Genomic DNA, 19272 nt, shown 5'->3' with positions numbered 1-19272 from the left:
ATGCTTTATGTACCATGGTGTTGCAAAATCGCATGGTTTTAGACTTGCTTACTGGTTCACAGGGAGGAGTTTGTGTTCTGCTGAACACAACATGCTGTACTTTCATCCCAGACTCCATTCATTCAATGGATGTGCAGGACGCATTGGAAGAGCTGAATAAACTTCGTGATGCAATGCATAAAGACACCCTAGCAGTGAACCGGTGGAATCCCTGGTCCTGGTTGACTTCAGGACCATGGTGGCAGTTACTATTGAAAATGGTGACACCAGTTATTATAGTCCTAATTCTGATTGGACTTTGCATGTGTTGTGTGATCCCTTGTATCAAAACAATGGTTGGCAAAATAGTGTCAAATACATTTGTACAGTGTAATCTGGCTTTCCAACAAACTATGCCAAAATATCAAGCACTGAAACAGTCAGACCTTAGTGGAGAAAACTATAATGACTGTGTTGAGAATTATGATGATATTGAAAAGCTCACAACTCCAGTTCAAGCTTGAACTGTTGACGTGATGAGTTAACACACTCTTAGCCTATGAAGCTTTAGCTGAAAATGTAATAAGACAAGTGGTTAAAGTGGACAAATTTTCTATTGAAGTGTGTTTTGGACATGACAAATGTATGTAAATAAATGATAAACAGGGAGGATTATGTCAAGGATTTTATATAGTTCATGCTCTTATTATCATTTATTTTCTTTAGTTTATGCTTATATTATTATTATTTATTTTCTTATAGTTTATGCTTATTATTTTTCCTTTTTGTGAGAAGAGGAGGTTTTAGAAAGAAAGACTTGCAAACTATTTTTCATTTTGCCTTATCCTGCTTTGACGAGCCACAAGGCTCATGTTGCAGGAATGGAAGGTTTCAGCCGTTACCTTGCTTTGCTATCACCCTCTTGCAGACATGACTCATGTGTAACCTCTCCCGACTGTCCTTGTTTGTTTTTTCTCATGTTGATGAACTAAATAAAAGGCTGGGCCAGAGTAGGAGATTTTAGGAGAGCTTTGTAGCTGAGCACTTACAAGCTGCTTCATTGTTCTCCTCCTCTGCACAGAGCAAAAAATATATATATATATATTTGTCTCTCTCTGACTGGTTTCTTTTCAGTGTTTGTGCCTCTCATTTCTTTAAAAACAGGGTGCAAACCCAACAATTACGTACACAATTACAGAATAAAAAACACAGAGTACACAATAAACACAAAAACAGAGTGACACTTGTTGTGTGTGCTGATTGAAAAGGTGGGTGTGTCCATGTGAGCCGCTGCTGTTGAGATCTGTGGGCCTGCAAGTCACATCTGGAGAACATGTATCACGTTATGAAGGACATGACCTTACAACTGTACACTGTGAGGCATGTGCGTGTCCTTGCTGTTCTCATGTGTAAATACATAAAACACATCACCTTTTGCAATGGGCTGGAGTGGCCACACAGTGCGCACATCGGCAAGCTATGCCAGGTGAAAAGGATCATCTGATCCTGTGTACACTCAGCTGGCGATCTGAAAGTCATGCCCTTCATCTGTCTTTCGGCCGCTGGTGTGCTCGAATGGAGGTGGCTCTGATTTTTCATGAATGACATGCAATTACTCCTTTGTGCGCTAGTCGGCTTCAATTGTGCTATGTGTGAAGGGGCCCTTGATACTTTTGACTTTAAAAAGATTGAGTGAGTATGGTCTTGATAGCCAACATTATGAATGACCCATATTGCCCTTTTTTGAAGAACAGTTAGTGATTTTACTGAACTCGTGTAGCCCTAGATCTCTATACAGTAAATGAAATATGGTAAGACAATGGAATAGTGTAGGATGCGGAGTGATTTATGATCCCAAACATGTTTTGCTTTGTTTAACACTGAAATGCTTCTTGACAATTTGGTTTGTATATATTTGATGTTTGGTTTCCAACTGATTTTCTCATCTATTATTACCCCAATAAATTTATTTTCATGAAACCTTTCAATCTGCACCCTATCGATCTGATTTTGTACTTGCTCATTTATTCTCTGGTTCCCACATAACATTTGTTTTATTTACGTTTAATGACTATTTGTTTTGGTCAAACCATATTTTCACTTTGTTCATTTCTTCAGTGATTTCCTCCAGCATTGCTTTGAAATTCTCCCCAGAACAGAAAATATTTGTCAACAGCAAACACCAGTTCCAGTATTTGTGACGCCTTACAAAATGAATAGTTTGGGCCCAACCACTGACCCCTGGGGTACATCACAAACAGTGTCAAAATATTCAGTAAGTTAGTATGGATGAAGTGAGGGAAGCTCTGTAGAGTGGAAAGGCAGGTGGTCTAGATGACATTCCATTGTATACATGCAAATGTTTAGGAGAGATGACAGTGGAGTTTCTAACCAGATTGTTAAATAAATTTTGGAGAGGATGCCTGAGGAGTGGAGATGTAGTATGCTGGTTCCTGGGAAGACCCAGGACATGCTGGAGGGACTACGTCTCACAGCTGGCTTGGGAATGCCTCAGGGTTCCCCGGAGGAGCTGGGGGAGGTATGTGTGGATCGGGAGGTCTTTGCTTGAGCTGCTGCCCCTGCGACCCAACCTCAGATGAAGTGGAAGAAGATGGATGGCTGATGTGCAGAGCTGCAGTAACTATAGAGGTATAAAGTTGATCAGCCACAGCAATAAGTTATGGGAAAGAGGTAGCAGAAGGTAAGCCAAGAAAACAGGTGAAGATCTGTGAGCAGCAATATGGTTTCATGCCAAGAAAGAGCACTAGAGACGCAATGTTTGCTCTCAGAGTACTGATGAGGAAGTATAGAGAAGGCCAGAATGAGTTGAATTGTGTGTTTATGGATTTCTAGAAAGCTTTATGACAGGGTGCCAAGAGAAGAGTTGTGGTGTTGTATGAGGAAGTCTGGAGTGGCAGAGAAGTATGTGAGGGTAGTGCAGGACATGTACAAGGATGGTGTGCAGCAGTGAAATGCACAGAAGGAATGACACTCATTCAAGGTGGAGGAAGGATTGCACCAAGGATCAGCTTTCTTTTTCGCAATGGTGATATACAGGTTGATGGATGAGATCAGACAGGAGCCACCATGAACTATGATGTTTGCAGATGACATTGTGATCTGTAGTAAGAGTAGAGAGCAGGTTGAGTGTAGCCTGGAAATGTGGAGATATGCTCTGGAGAGAAGGGGAATGAAAGTCACTGGGCGCAACACTGAGTTCGTGTGTGTGTGTGAATGAGAGGGAGGGAGCCCAGTGGAATAGTGCAGTTACAAGAAGTACAAGTGGTGAAAGTAGATGAGGTTAAATACTTGGGGTCTACTGTCCAAAGGAATCTAGAGTGTGGTAGAGGTGTGAAGAGAGTGCAGGCAGGGTGGAGTGGGTGGAGAAAAGTGGCAGGAGTGATTTGTGACTGAAGAATATCAGCAAAGGTGTAGGGGAAAGTTCACAAAACAGTAATGGGACCAGCTATCTTGTACGGCTTAGAGATGGCACTAACAAAAAGACAGCAGGCAGAGCTGGAGGTGGCAAAGCTGAAGATGTTGAAATTATCTTTGAGAGTGATAAGAATGGACAAGATTAGATTAGCTCAGGTTGGACAGCTTGGAGACAAAGTCAGATGAGATTAAGATGGTTTGGACATGTGCAGAGGAGGGACCGAGGGTATATAGGGAGAAGGATGTTGAGGATGGAGCCATCAGACAGGAGAAGAGGGAGGCTGAACAGTAGGTTTATGGATGTGCTGAGGGAGGACATGCAGGTGGTTGGTGTGACAGAGGACAGGGTGAAAGGAAACTGTTGTTGTGAATGGAAAATTGTTCTGCTGTGGTAACCCCTAACGGGGGCAGCCGAAAGAAGTAATGGTAGATGTATCTTTTAACCAGTTATTTTACCAACAGCCTGTTTATTTTGTTGTTGTGGTGGTGGTGGTGATGGCACCACAGAAAAGATACAATGAACAGATTCTACTTTCAGCTTTATTCAAATGCAAAAATATCACTTTTAAATGTAGAAAATACAGACATTTGTCTGCACAGTTCCTCCACTATCGGATGCCTTAAGTAATTGGAAGTGGGTTCCAGAATTGCCCAGGCGAGGTCAAATTTCTCAACCGTTGGGTTATACTATCCAGGACCTGCTGATTTATTAATAACTTGGTATGTGGATGAAAATCAACTGAAGAATTGCCCTTAAAGCATTAATATTGGCAAAGGTCAGTGAATTAGATTTTTTTTTTTCCAAAACTATTTCATACTCATATGTACGTATAGAATCCAGAAATGCCCAAGAAAGGTCAGCCAGAAACCAATAATTTGGACAACGGTCAAATTAATTGGAGTCACAGATCAGATTTCCACCAGCTAATGAATTCTGTTGTTTCCCAAGAAATTCTTTCTTGCTATACATACCCAACATAGTCCTAGATGTGAGTGCCTGCCAAAATCAGCAACTAATCATGTGTGGTCAAAATAACACTTCTCATCTGTGCCCTTACTATTGGTTAATTCCTCTACAGGAATTAGCAACTATTAGGCTTTCATATGAGTCATCGTCTGTCCTTTAGGGAGCTGTGGAAATATTTTTGCAAGCTCAAAACATTTTCTTTTTAATGGATTTTGCTGAAGCCTATTATCAAACACCCTCTATAATTCAGACATGATTTCCGCAAAATGTGAACATCACCAGAGCATAGGTTTAACATTATTTCAGCAGCAGTTTGTTTCTGAATGTTTCACATTTTGCTCCTGGTTCAATCCAATACATTTTACTTGTAATAAAATCGCAGCTACACGCATTGAAATTTTTAAATTAAAAAGGACTTAAAAACAGATCTAACCATAGAAAGGAATGGAAATGTGATCATATTTAAGTAGGTGGAAAGGGTTATCCTCAAAGGGTCAGGGGATCAAATCCCAGTTACTCTTATCTGGAGAGTTTCCAAGTGTCCTTGAGCAAGACAATGAACACCAGATTGCTCCGTCCTGAGTGTGACATTGATCTGTATGCGCTCGCCAGCCTGGAGAAATCTCCCCACGGGATCAGTGGCAGGATTAGCACACCACCCACGACTAAAACATTAATTTACTTTAAAAAGTACAAGAGACCAGTTCTCTCTCTCTCTCTCTCTCTCTCTCCCTTTTTTAAATATTACCTTTGTCATGATAAAACAAAACTCCAACAGCAGAAAATGTGTAACTCTCTGGTTTAACCTCCTACCGGCTCTCATTTACTGAATAAACCATGCACTAGAAGGACACGTGTGTTAAATATGAACATCGATTGCAAGTGATCAGAATGTTTCCAAATAGCACAATTTTATGATTCTCAATTAGAAACGTATGAAAATTTTGATCCTGTGCACATATTTATGTAAATGTGTTGTCATGGTTACTGAATGGATTCCATAATCATCTCATTTCATTCCCACTTGTCTCTGTTTTCCAGGAGGATACCTCAGTGAAATATGGCTGAGAGTGAGCTGGTTCAATATTGCAGCAGATCCACATCAAGGTGTAACTCCTGCCTTTTGATCCGTGAGCTTTGAGTTGCTGATAAGTTAAGGAATCGGGGTCAAAATTCAGGATCCAACACTTAATCCTGATTGCAGGATTAAATTCAGAGAAATAACAATGAAAATACAATGTCCTTGTTGAGATTCAATGGTCAGGATAGAAAATTAGCAATTACCAATGAGGGATCACGATGGTGGATCAAACAGTTTTGGAGAAACGCTCAATGGAATAACCCAGATTCTGTAAAAGGAATATATCAAGAGAAACATCAACAGAAGTATGCATACCTCTGCCACAGTGGATTCAATTGAATGTTTTCAATGTGATACTGTAACATTCAGGCTGTAATGGGCAATAATCATAATGGGCTTGTTGCTTGCTTGTCTTGCTACACCTGGCTAGACATTCTAAAACTCAACACACAGTCACAAGTCCATACAACCCAACAAATTCTTACCTCTGCCAATGAAGATGGAGGAGGTTATGTTTTCACCCTGGCCTGTTTTTCACAAACTGAACTCAAAGAACTAAAACATTTTCTATATACACAAAACCCCTATTTCTGTCAAATATTGTTCACAAATCTGTGTTATGGCCTGGTTGCACAGCATACAATGATTCCTGAACGAAGGGAAAAAAGTAAAAAAGAAAAAAGTCAAAAATAGTCGAGAAAAGGTCGACGAATGAGCTTTATCACCAAATAGCCTGTAAATCAAGAGTGCAAAAGGAAAGAGGAACAAAACGAAACCAAAGCTAACGTTGATCTCCATGCTTTAAATGAAACGTGCCTGGAGCCACTGCTGGGGCAGTGTGTGCCTGCATCTCTGCATTTCAGGACTTGGCACTGGGACAGAGCTCATAGCGCCTGAGTCCTGGAGAAACTGCAAACAGAAGCGCGCAATCTGACCCACTGTGGAGATCTGTGCGCATGTCGGTGGATCCACCTGCTCTGGTTCCTCGTCCAGAACAAAAGAGGGATCATCTCTTCATCACACTCCTCACTGTCTGGTTCAGACTGACAGCATGCTGCATGCTCCATCTTGCTCCAATTAAAAAAAAAAAAACGCTGGTTTGCCATGGTGGCTGCTATTTCACTCTATTGCGTTACTAAGCCATATATATTGATTTAAACAGAAAACTGTCAAAAGGGGAATAAATAAAAGCCCATTGACTCCACCATGTGTGGTTATTTCCAGCAGGTGCAGCCGATCCATAACGTGAATTGTGCCTTCCAGAACAGCACTTATATCATCTATCTGTTGCCACATGTCCAGAAGGATTAGATTGTCATTCCTACACTCACATTGTTATATTTAATAAAACAATAAGCGCACACAGGAGACGATAGCTGCTGCTGATGCTGCATTCAAATACCATCGGAAATTACATAACTTTTTTATTGTTTGAAATTCAGCAGTTGCTTGTAGCAGGAGCATGGTTTTCATTTTATTTTTGTTAAAATAATTTATTGTATCCACACAAGATTAATTCTGGCCTATATAAGGTGCCTTAGCCCAGTGAAGCTGACCACCCCCCCCCCCCCCCCCACCTAGATAAAAAAAATCCAAACAGGCTGAGTTTGCCCTGTAGTTTCTGACGGTACATGAATGCAGTGGCAGCAGGAGCGCTCACAAACCGGCTTCTGCACGGTATGAAAACGTTCAGCTGGTTGAATGAAGTCAAACTATACATTAACATTGCAAACAATAATAATAATAAAAAAAAGCCAAGAACGACAGCAAAATGAAATGCGGAGGGATTGAGGTTTTCGGCGCCATTTGTTCAAACTTTTCGACAGTTTAAAAATTCTATCGAAGCACCAGTTGCAGGAAGAAAGCTGCGCAAAGGTTAAACGACACCAACGAAAGTCCAGATGTCTTGTTTCGTTTGGGCTTCGTTGCCCTTCGTGAAGTGCCATGTGACCGGGCCTTTAGTGAGCACTTCTTCTTTGCCGAGATAATCCATACCACCTCACAGGTGTGGTATATCAAGATGCTGATTAGACATGATTATTGCACAGGTGTGTCTTAGGCTGGCCGCAATAAAAGGCCACTCTAAAATGTTCAGTTTTATGACACAGTACAACCCCAGTTCCAGTGAAGTTGGGACATTGTGTAAAATGCGAAGGTTAAACGACGCCAACAAAAGTCCATATTTCTTGTTTTGTTTGGGAATCATTGCCCTTCATGAAGTGCCATGTGACCGGGCCCTCACAGTACAACCCCAGTTCCAATGAAGTTGGACGTTGTGTAAATGTAAATAAAAACAGAATACAATGATTTGCAAACCCTCTTCAACCTATATTCAACCGAATACACCACAAAGACAAGATATTTAATGGTCAAACTGATAAACGTTATTGTTTTTGTGCAAATATTTGTTCATTTTGAAATGGATGCCTGCAACATGTTTCAAAAAAGCTGGGACAGTGGTATGTTAACCACTGTGTTATATCACCTTTCCTTCTAACAACACTCAATAAGTGTATGGGAACTGAGGACACTAATTGTAAGTGTCATGATTGGGTGTAAAAGGAGCATTCCCAAAATGCTCAGCTATTCACAAGCAAAGACGGGGCAAGGATCATCACTTTGTGAACAACTGTGTGGAAAAAATTAGTCCAACAGTTGAAGAACAATGTTTCTCAAGTTCAATTGCAAGGAATTTGGGGATTCCATCATCTACAGTCCATAAGGAACACTTCAGAAAACCATTGTCAGTTAACACAGTTTGTCGCTACATCTACAAGTGCAAGTTAAAACTCTACCATGCAAAGCGAAAGCCATACATCAACAACATCCAGAAACACTGCCGGCTTCTCTGGGCCCAAGCTCATATGAAATGGACAGACACAAAGTGAAAAAGTGTGCTGTGGTCCGAGGCCACATCTCAAATTGTTTTTTAAAATCTTGGACGTCGTGTTCCCCAGACAAGAGGGGAAAAAACCCCAAAAACATCCAGATTGTTACCAGTGCAAAATTCAAAAGCCTGCATCTGTGATGGTATGGGGGTGTGTTAGTGCCCATGGTATGGGCAACTTACACATCTGTGATGGCACCAGGTTTTGGAGCAACACATGCTGCCATCCAAGTAATGTCTTTTTCAGGGACATCCCTGCTTATTTTATCAAGACAATGCCAAGCCACATTCTACACGTGTTACAACAGTGTGGCTTCGTAGTAAAAGAGTGCAGGTACTAGACTGGCCTGCCTGCAGTCCAGACCTGTCACCCATTGAAAATCTGTGGCGCAAAATACGACAACGGAGACCCTGGACTTTTGAAGAACTGAAGTCGTATATCAAGCAAGAGTAGGAAAGAATTCCACCTACAAAGCTTCAACAATTAGTGTCCTCAGTCCCCAAACGCTTATTGAGTGTTGTTAGAAGGAAAGGTGATGTAACACAGTGGTAAACATACCACTGTCCCAGCTTTTTTGAAACGTGTTGCACGCATCCATTTCAAAATGAGCAAATATTTGCACAAAACAATAATGTTTATCAGTTTGAACATTAAATATCTTGTCTTTGTTGTGTATTCAGTCAAATATAGGTTGAAGAAGATTTGCAAATCATTGTATTGTGTTTATATTTATATTTTACACAACATCCCAACTTCATTAGAATTGGGGTTGTACAATGCCACAGATGTCACAAACTTTGAGGGAGTGTGCATTTGGCATGCTGACTGCAGGAATGTCCACCAGAGCAGTAGCCCATGAATTGAATGTTAATTTCTCTACCATAAGCCATCTACAAAAACTTTCAGAGAATTTGGCAGTACATCCAACTGACCTAGCAACCAGACCACATGTAACCACACCAGCCCAGGACCTCCTCATCCAGCATGTTCACCTCCAAGATCATCTGAGACCAGCCACCCAGACAGGTGCTGCAACAATCAGGTTGCAGAACCAAAGACGTTAAGCATAAACTGTCGGAAAACGTCTCAGGGAAGCTCATCTCCATGCTCCTTGTCCTCATCAGGGTATCGACCTGACTGTAGTTTGTCGTTGCAACTGACTTGAGTGGGCAAATGGTCACATTCAATGGCGTCTGGCTGCTGATCCACTCTATGCGAATGAGATGTGAGGCAACTGGTGGTTACACCAGATACTGACTGGTTTTCTAACCCACCCACCCAATAAATCAAAACTGCACATTTCAGAGTGGCCTTTTATTGTGGCCAGCCTCAGGCACACCTGTGCAATAATCATGTCTAATCAGCATCTTGATATGCCACACCTGTGAGGTGGGATGGATTATCTCTGCAAAGGAGAAGTGCTCATTAACAGATTTAGACAGATTTGTGAACTTTATTTTAGAGAAATAGGTCTCTTGTGTATATACTGAAAATGGTTTAGATATGAGTTCAGCTCATGAAAAAATAGGAGCAAAAACAAGTGTTGCATTTATATTATTGTTCAGCATGTGTGTGTGTATATATAGTGTGTGTATATATACACAAAGTCAGTGGCCCTTTTTTGTTTTAAAAGTTGTATTTTTCTGGCAAACGCACCACACCAGAGTGTGCTGATCTATGCAGAAAACTGTATTGGAACAATCATATTTTGTCCATGATGAGTGTGAAATAAAACTCTAACTCTTGTCTAAAATTTACCATCACAGCAGACTGTTATCGCTCCTCAGATATTGTAATGAACACTAAAGGACTCCATAAAAAAAGAGTAGTAAAATGGGGGTGTACTCCGGAGAGCTGGCAGATGCACATAAAACTTTTCACAGGTAACACAAAAGTGCCTTATAACAAGTCCTCCTGTATGGTAATAGGTGGAGCAAGCATTTCCATGAAATGCAAATGAGTTTGAAGACGAGCTACTCTTCCGTGTAGTAGCAGAGCAAAGATTGAAACCTTGCATTTGGCCAAATTGTGCATCATTATCATAAACAGAATTCAATTGGCACAAATGGTTTTCCTGGTGGAGGGTTATTATATTGAATTTGCAGCCACACATAAACCATTATCGCTTCTTTTATTAAATGTTTTTAGGCTTCATTGCTAGTAGGTTTCGAAACACACACCATCTGGATTATTTTTATGCAGGCCCTCCATAAAAGTGTACCACAGCAGCGTGGGGAGAGTTCACTGGCTCTTCACCGGACTTGCTTACGAGTTAGCAGGTTAGTGAGCCGGCAATGGTCTGGCACTGGCTCAGTACAGCACCACCGCTAACAGCTAGAGAGTTTAAGCGAGTGCTGGCGACACTGCTGCTCTATAGAAATAGGTATTCTATCCGTGTGTGTGTGTGTGGGGGGGGTGTCACTCCCCATGCTAAAAACATTAACTCTGCTACAGAGCTAGGACTAGCGTGCATATCTGCAATGCGACCTTACTAATTAAAAAAATGGCATGCACAATTAGAGCTCAGAATTCATGATGCAATAAAATTGGAGCATGAAGCATGATATTATCTTCCTCTAAAGTAGAAGGGCAAAGGGCACATCTATTATCTGCAGCGGAGTAATTATGATGAGCGCAAGCAGGCGCTTTAGTACAGCAGAGACGGGCGCGGAGTTAATGCGAGTCGATATATTCTTCGAACCCCACACATGGGCGGACAAATAGATTGCTATCTTTTTATATTCCTCAGAGTAAACACAACTCAATCTACACCGTGTGAGGATGCAAAAGTACAGGCAGGGTCCAAACGCGCGGCAGAGGAGACAAATTCAAGAGGAACATATCTCAATTGGTTTGTTATTGCGGCATGCAGGAAGTGTGTGGCAGGCATTTGTTTAGCAAGATAACTAAAAAAATTGCCATTTCCTGCTTTCACAGAAACTCAGTCGGCCTATACAATGTTTTCAATTGGGCAAACACAAACTATAAATCTTGAGTAGATTTTAGTGGCGGCTGCAGGTGTGTGATCTCCCAGAAATTGCTTTGTTTTGAGGGTCTATTTCCCACTGGTTTGCACAGCTCAGCCCGTGAGCATGTTATGTGTTGTTTGATTTGTTCGACAATAAAGACTGCGGTGTGATATTTTCTTCCCAAATTTAAAAAGGTGTCACTGATTTTTAAAATATTCCATCAGACCTGGATAAGAAAAACGCACCATTTAATGTTTTTTTTTTTTCATGTTCATTTTAAAGGAAATATTTTGTCAATGCTGAGGATGAAGCGTCTGAATCACTGAAGGCTAAACGAGTTATTTCGATTCCCTGGATGTTTCATCAGTAGCTGGTAATTTTCACAAGAAAGTAGCTTAAAGGGCTTCATGCCAACTCACACTTGGGATTGGCCGGAGAAAATTTATTTGTGCAGTTTTGCTGAATGGGAGGTCCTGCAGGTTCTTACCACCTGCTGAGTCGATTAGTTGTAAGGAAATCCTACATTACCTTGGACCATCTTGGTACGCTGTTGCCCACTGTTGGTCTCTATGAAGGGTCAAAGTGATCAAAATGAATTTAAATATTGAATGTGGTAAATATGAACGCAGTAAAACATAGATTGTGGTAAAAATGAAAGCAGTAAAATGTTAAATGTGGTGAAAATGAAGTAAAACGTTAAATGTGGTGAAAATGAAAGCAGTAAAACAATGTGGTTAAAAGTGAAAGCAGTAAATATTGAACGTGGTAAAAATTCAAAAGGGTAAAACTGGACTTGATAAAAATGGTAAAAAAAAAAAAACATCTGATTAATATTGCCCCGTTGAAAATTAGAATCGTTAAATTTGGATGCCATTAAAATCACATTATGGTAAATATTAATCTTCTAAATATTATGTCTTAAAAATTTAATTCACTGCCTCGATTTTAGTACCTCTACTTTACCCACTTCAATTGTATCATTTGTTGTACTCAATTTAATGCTGAATGTTTTCATTCACTGCCTCAATTTTAGCAGGTCCACTTTACCCACTTCAGTTTTATCATTCACCGCGTCAACTGTGCAATTTTGCCACTTCTGCTGGATCGGAATACGGCAGCAGCCACTGTTGCAACAGCGGAAATTTGTAGTCCAGAGCGACTGCGCATGTCACTGACTGCGGGGTGGCGCCATTGGGAGTCGTAGGCGAAGAGCGCCCAAATCTAAAAGCGCTTTTCTACTTCACAAAAGTAGCACTGCTCGAATCTATTCAGTTTGGTTCCAGGCGTCCTTTTCCACTACCTCCTCAACGTGGGCGGGGTCAGCAGAGCAAACTGCAGTGACGTCATTTTATACGCGACACAAACAAACAATGGCGGAATCCGTGTGTTTGCTGCTCTGTGAGTTTTTAAGAGAAAGTTGCTGGCGACGAGACGAAACACGCTTGAAAAGTACAGAAGACTTTGGGAATTCATACAACAATGTGAAGACGAGAAGATACGAGCTGCTAGAGACGAAGAGACAAAGCATGACAGTAAACTAATCATTAGCTCATAAATAAGTAACTGCAGGCTGTCGCTATTAAGTATTAAAATTGTGGTTGTCAAAATAAAGCGTTAATTTAGATTAATTAATTACAGCACTTATCACACCTTCAGTCACCCTTTGCTCCATTTTGTTTGACGTCAGTGACTTGGTCTGTAAATGAAGACATGTTTCTGAGAGCAATAAATGTGTTAGATGTTAATAGTTTTTATACTGAAGTAACTTGCTTTGATAACTATTGTTAAAAATCACGACGTGGGAGTTTGTGTGTTTACTGATGTTCATGCACAAAATGTTAATTCGGTTTTAATGACCGTTAATTAACGTCGTCACTGAACTCAGACAGGTTAAAACGCATTAAAAACATTTGATTTGTTTTTCATCCAGATTTAATGTTCAATGTACAAATTTAAATATGAAATCTAATGATAATTATTAAAGGAGTCATATTGTGCAGAAAGAATCAGCCTCCAAACTCCCACAATTCTGTTTTTATATGCATTCTTTATAATACAGCCTTTTATTGTCATTGTACACATAAATACAATTACATTTGTCTGCATTTAACCCATCCAAATTACAGTTAGACAATTCTCCCAATTTAAGATCAATTTACAGCTTAATACCTGCATGATGTGTAGCAGAAATAACCAAAACCTTGTTTACCAGATTATTAAATGCCCTAAACAGACAGATTTTTTAAAATATACCTGCAATTAAATGATTCACTTAGATTAACTAATCACAAACCCTGTAATCAATTACATTATTTTTAAATAAACTGACAGCACTAATTAAAATATGTATGCTGTATGTGTGTTTCAGATGGTTTTCTCAGTCACCGCTGCAAAAGTTCATGCCACGGAATGGGATACCTGTCATTTGCCTACACATACACCGGTTATGTTTCACTGTGAATTTTAAATAAACTTTTGTACTTTTTTGCTAAAATGTCTCCACTTTTCTGTAACATCAATTTGATTTGTAAAAGTTACCAAGGTTTACTGATTTAATTAAATGCTAACAGTTTGAAAAGCCGTTTAAGCAAAATCCAGTAGTAAATAAGTTTTACATTTAATGGGGTCATAAATGGAAATGGAAGTTAACAGACAGTAAAACTGGTTGTTCAAAATATCTGAATTAATTACTTCTGGTTTGGTATAAGTCATCCAGCAGAATTATACACCACAGTACAATAGTTTGTGGTAAAATGTTACATCACATCAAATCCTAAACCTAGTATAGCCAGAATTCCTTGATGTAATGCTACTATCACTGAAGTGACTAAACTTTTCATGTTAAATACCATTTGCTAAAATCTCAGTTTAGACATGATTTTCCAGCATCTTTGTAAAGATTTAGCCAGGTGTAATGTGCAGTGTCTTCTGGAGTAGCAAATCCCAAATTAAAATTCTTAGAAATGAACCATCATTGTACCAAAACGTCAATGACAAAATAATTTTTACTGTTGACTCAGCCAGAAATGACAAATTATGATATAATCACATAAGTCAAAATGTTTACTGCAACTAAAAGAAGAGCAAATAACCCCAAAAAATAAATAAATACATAAATCTGTGCAACACAAACTATACAAAAGTTCCATGTGTCTATAATCCTGGGGTGGGGGCGCAGGACACACGCCCCGGTCATGCATCGCGTGGATAAGCTCACCCAGCACGTCAAGGATTGCCCGATTTAAACGCAGCTTCCACCTCCGTTGCTTCTTTCGTGGATCAGTCGGATGTGTCGAGCACACTGAACCCAGTTCAGCTTCAACCTCAACATCACTGGATGGACAGATTCTCCTGCTGGAACAGGCTCCTTTTACTCTTGCCTGGACAATAATGAAGGTAGAAATGGGAAGTGATTAACAAAAGCAAGTTTTTAAAAATTTATATATGCGCGCGCACACACACACACACACACACACAGGTACGTACATACAGAGTGACCCCCCCCCCCCCCAAAAAAAAACCCCCCAAGAATTGTAATAAAAAAAATTTAAAAAAAAAACCTTTTAGTTTCTATATGATCATGCTCCAGACTTTCAGTTATTTTGGTCACTTTGCATAAAAGTTATGTTTTTTTTTCAAAATTTTGCTTCAACAAATCAGACCATTTGGAGCATAATTTGAAAGAACCTGAAGTTTATGCAAAGCAACTAAGATAACTGAAATTTTGGGGAAAGTCCAGAAAAATTTGGGGGATTTTTTTTTTTTTTTTTACAATATTTTATGGCTTTCTTTTCTTTTTGGTGGGGATGTCACCCTGTGTGTGTGTGTGTGTGTGTGTGTGTGTGTGTGTGTGTGTGTGTGTGTATGTATATATATATATATATATATATATATATATATATATATATATATATATATATATATATACACACACACACTGTATTTGGGAAATACATTTTGGAGCTAAATGCTACGTGGTGTGAGACATTCTTACCAGTGATGACACGTTGCTGTGTGGTACTGGACGTTGATGGTCCAACCCTCCTTGATTATGGAACTGGATTCTTCAACAAAAACACAAAATCACGACATGTTAAAAAAATACAGTAATGGCACTAAATTAGATGTAAACGTTTGTTGTCTTGCTGACTTTAGGTGTTTTTTTTGTCAGAAGTTAATACTTTAAAGCGGAGCACAGTTAGTTAGCTCGCTAGTTAGCAGCCAGCTAGCTCACTGTGTCCGCATACACGAGACAACAATGTTACTTTAACACAAGTTTAGACTCAAAATCTTTGTTAAAGTGTGCTTCCCACCAATGGGATAAGTAACGTTAAACGGTGCTTTCAAGCAGACTACAGACAAAGTCACAAAAAACACTTAACATCTGTCACTTCCAACAAAGCCGTGGCTGAGTCGCGGTCATCCTGCCTTCGGATGCTCGTCGGTCGGTGTCCGTAAACAGCGTTCCTTCGGTCGAACCGTTTCCAGCCCTTACAGTCTGACCTACTCTGGTCGTCGTGGTCTTGTAATCACTTTTAAGCTTTTCCAGCTGTTCTCTGCATTGCTGTAATGTCCAGTGAGCTGGGCGCGGCCAAAGACTGGGACATTTTCTCATTTCGGATCGCTTCATCCACCTCTCTGTATTCTCTCCTCCGCCACCAAACACATACGTCCGCAGCTCATCCACGGACCAGTGCGAGTAAAAAAAAAAAACCTCGCCGTGAAACGAAAGAAAAACCCGGTTTCTGTAACACCGCTGTAACTATTTAAAAATGGCGGGTTTGATTCTCGTCTCGGACGGCGTGCTCATGACTAGTCCAGTGACGACATTGTCTGACCAATCAGTGGCCGGCAGCCTGTTGACGTCACATTTTAGTATCGGCTCGGTTTGCTTGGAACCGCTCCTGAGCAGGTACTGAAAAAAGCACTTGGTACCAGGTACTAACCCTAATGGAAAAGCAAAAAAAAAAAAAAGAGTAGAGTCGAGCCGAGTAGTACGAAGAAGAGGAGGAAAACATTGCCACGAACAGCGGGAGAAGAAGAAAACTAGAAGGGTGGAAATGAGAGTGGGGACTTTGAATGTTGGTAGTATGACTGGTAAAGGGAGAGAGCTGGCTGATATGATGGAGAGGAGAAAGGTAGACATATTGTGTGTGCAAGAGACCAAGTGGAAGGGAAGTAATGAATGAATGAATGAAAACTATTTATTTCGAACATTTGATACAACAACAATTACAAGATAGATCAGTAAAGACAACAACAAAAAAGTTCCTACTGTGTACCCAACATGTCCGAAAAGGGGTAGGGTGAAGCATCAGCTTATTTATCCCTACCCCTTCTTCCCCACAACCAGTAATACCCTTTGCCACATATACACATAGATTCCTACACACCTAAACCAATATCTATATATATATATATATATATATATATATATATATATCCATCAACATACATACACATATATATACACACACATACATATACACCTACACATACCTACTTACATACAAAGTACTATATATTTACAAGCCGAAGCAAAAAACAAAAACACCCTAACCCTCATTACCCTTCCTCCTCCCTATACCTAGAAAAAAACATATTTTTGTACCGCTGTTTGAACTGGTTCATGCTTGGACATTGCTTGAGCCCCACTCCCAATCTGTTCCACATCCTCACCCCACAGACAGAAATACAGAAACCTTTTAATGTTGTTCGTGCCCACTGATGCTTTAAATTAAATTTCCCCCTCAGACTGCAATCCCCTGATCTGTTAAAAAACATATTTTTAATATTTGCTGGAAGTAAATTGTTTATTGCTTTATACACAATTTGTACTGTTTGAAAATGAACCAAGTCTGTGAATTTTAAGAATTTGGATTGTAAAAATAGTGGATTTGTATGATCTCTATAGCCAGTATTATGAATAATTCTTATAGCTCTTTTCTGCATTACTGATAGTGATTGTGTTGTACCTTTATAAGTATTACCCCATACCTCTGCACAGTACTGTAAATATGGTAAAACCAGTGAGTTGTGGTCCAGAATATGTTTCGCTTTGTTTAGAACTGAAATGCTTCTTGACAGTTTACTTTGTATATGTTTTATATGAGTCTTCCAGTTTATCTTATCATCTATTATCACCCCCAGACACTTATTTTCATGTACCCTTTCAATATCTACCCCCTCGACTTGTAACTGAACCTGTATGTCTGTATTACAATAGCCAAATAACATGTATTTTGTTTTACTTAAGTTTAATGATAATTTGTTTCTGTCAAACCATATTTTCAATTTTTCCATTTCTATACTGATCCTCCTCAGTAACTCCTGCAAATCCCCCCCTGAACAAAAAATGCTTGTGTCATCTGCAAATAATACTAATTTTAATATTTTGGAAACATTGACAATATAATTTATATAAATTAGAAACAGTTTTGGACCCAATACTGACCCCTGTGGGACGCCACAAGCATTGTCCAAGCATGATGATGTATATTCTCCCAACTTCACAAACTGTTTTCTGTTACTTAAATAGCTTCTCACCCAGTGCAACACCAACCCCCTAATCCCATACTGTTCAAGTTTACTGATTAATATGTCATGATTGATTGTATCAAAAGCCTTTTTAAGGTCTATAAATATTCCAACTGAATGTAATTTGTGGTCTATGGCGTTTGTAATCTCCTCAACTGATTCTATTAATGCAAGTGATGTTGAACTATGTGCTCTGAATCCATATTGACTAACAGTAAGTAATTTATGTTTATTTATGAATTTGTCTAATCTATTATTGAATAACTTTTCTAATAATTTGTAAAATTGTGGAAGCAAAGAAACAGGTCTATAATTTGTGAAGTGGTGTCTATCCCCAGTCTTATACAGTGGCACAACCTTAGCTATTTTCATTTGATTGGGAAATTTACCGGTTTGAAATGATAAGTTACAGATGTATGTTAATGGTTCTGCAATCCATTCAATGACCTGTTTTACCACCACCATATCAATTTCATTTAAATCGGTAGATGTTTTATATTTACAATTATTCACAATGTCTATAATTTCTTTTCCATCCACTGCTGTGAGGAACATTAAACAGGGATTTCTTTCTATGAGATTATTATCCCAATCCTCAGGTTGGGAATTGGGAATTTTTTCTGCCAAGCTTGGTCCAATATTTACAAAAAAATTATTAAAACCGTGACTACCTCATCCTTATTTTCCTTCTTGACATTATTATCAATGAAATACTGAGGGTAACTCTGTTTTTTATTACCATTTTTGATAATGCTATTTAATATATCCCATATTCCTTTAATATTGTTTTTGTTATTATATAATATGTTACTATAATATTCCTTCCTACATACCCGTATAATATTAGTTAATCTATTTTTGTATTTCTTATATCTATTTTCTGCCTCTTTAGTCTTTAGTTTTATGAATTCTCTATACAGTTTTTTTTTCTTATTACAATTGCAGTGTCGAACCCGTTCGTCAATCCATGGTCGAGCTTGGATTTTTTGTTTTCTGTAGTCTTGTTAATTAGACATTTTTATCATATAATGATGTAAATATTTGTAAAAAAGTTTCATATGCACTATCAACATCACTTTCACTGTATACCTTTTCCCAGTTTTGCTCCTGTAAATCCTTCTTTAGTGTGTTCATGTTTTCCTCTGTCCGCACTCGCCTGTATTTTATTTTCTCCTCTGGCTGATTCCGCCGATGGTTTCTATTATAAACGATGAAAACTGGTAGATGATCACTAATGTCATTGATTAATAATCCACTCACAGTGTTATTCTCAATATCATTGCTGAATATATTATCAATTATGGTAGCACTATGGGATGTAATTCTGCTTGGCCTGGTGATTTTTGGATATAAACTCATACTGTACATTATACTGATAAATTCATCTGTTATTTTATGCTTATTTGGATTGAGCAG

This window comes from Thalassophryne amazonica, chromosome 1 (assembly GCF_902500255.1).
Source record: "Thalassophryne amazonica chromosome 1, fThaAma1.1, whole genome shotgun sequence".
Classification (NCBI taxonomy): domain Eukaryota; kingdom Metazoa; phylum Chordata; class Actinopteri; order Batrachoidiformes; family Batrachoididae; genus Thalassophryne; species Thalassophryne amazonica.
This window is presented reverse-complemented; position numbering follows the sequence as displayed.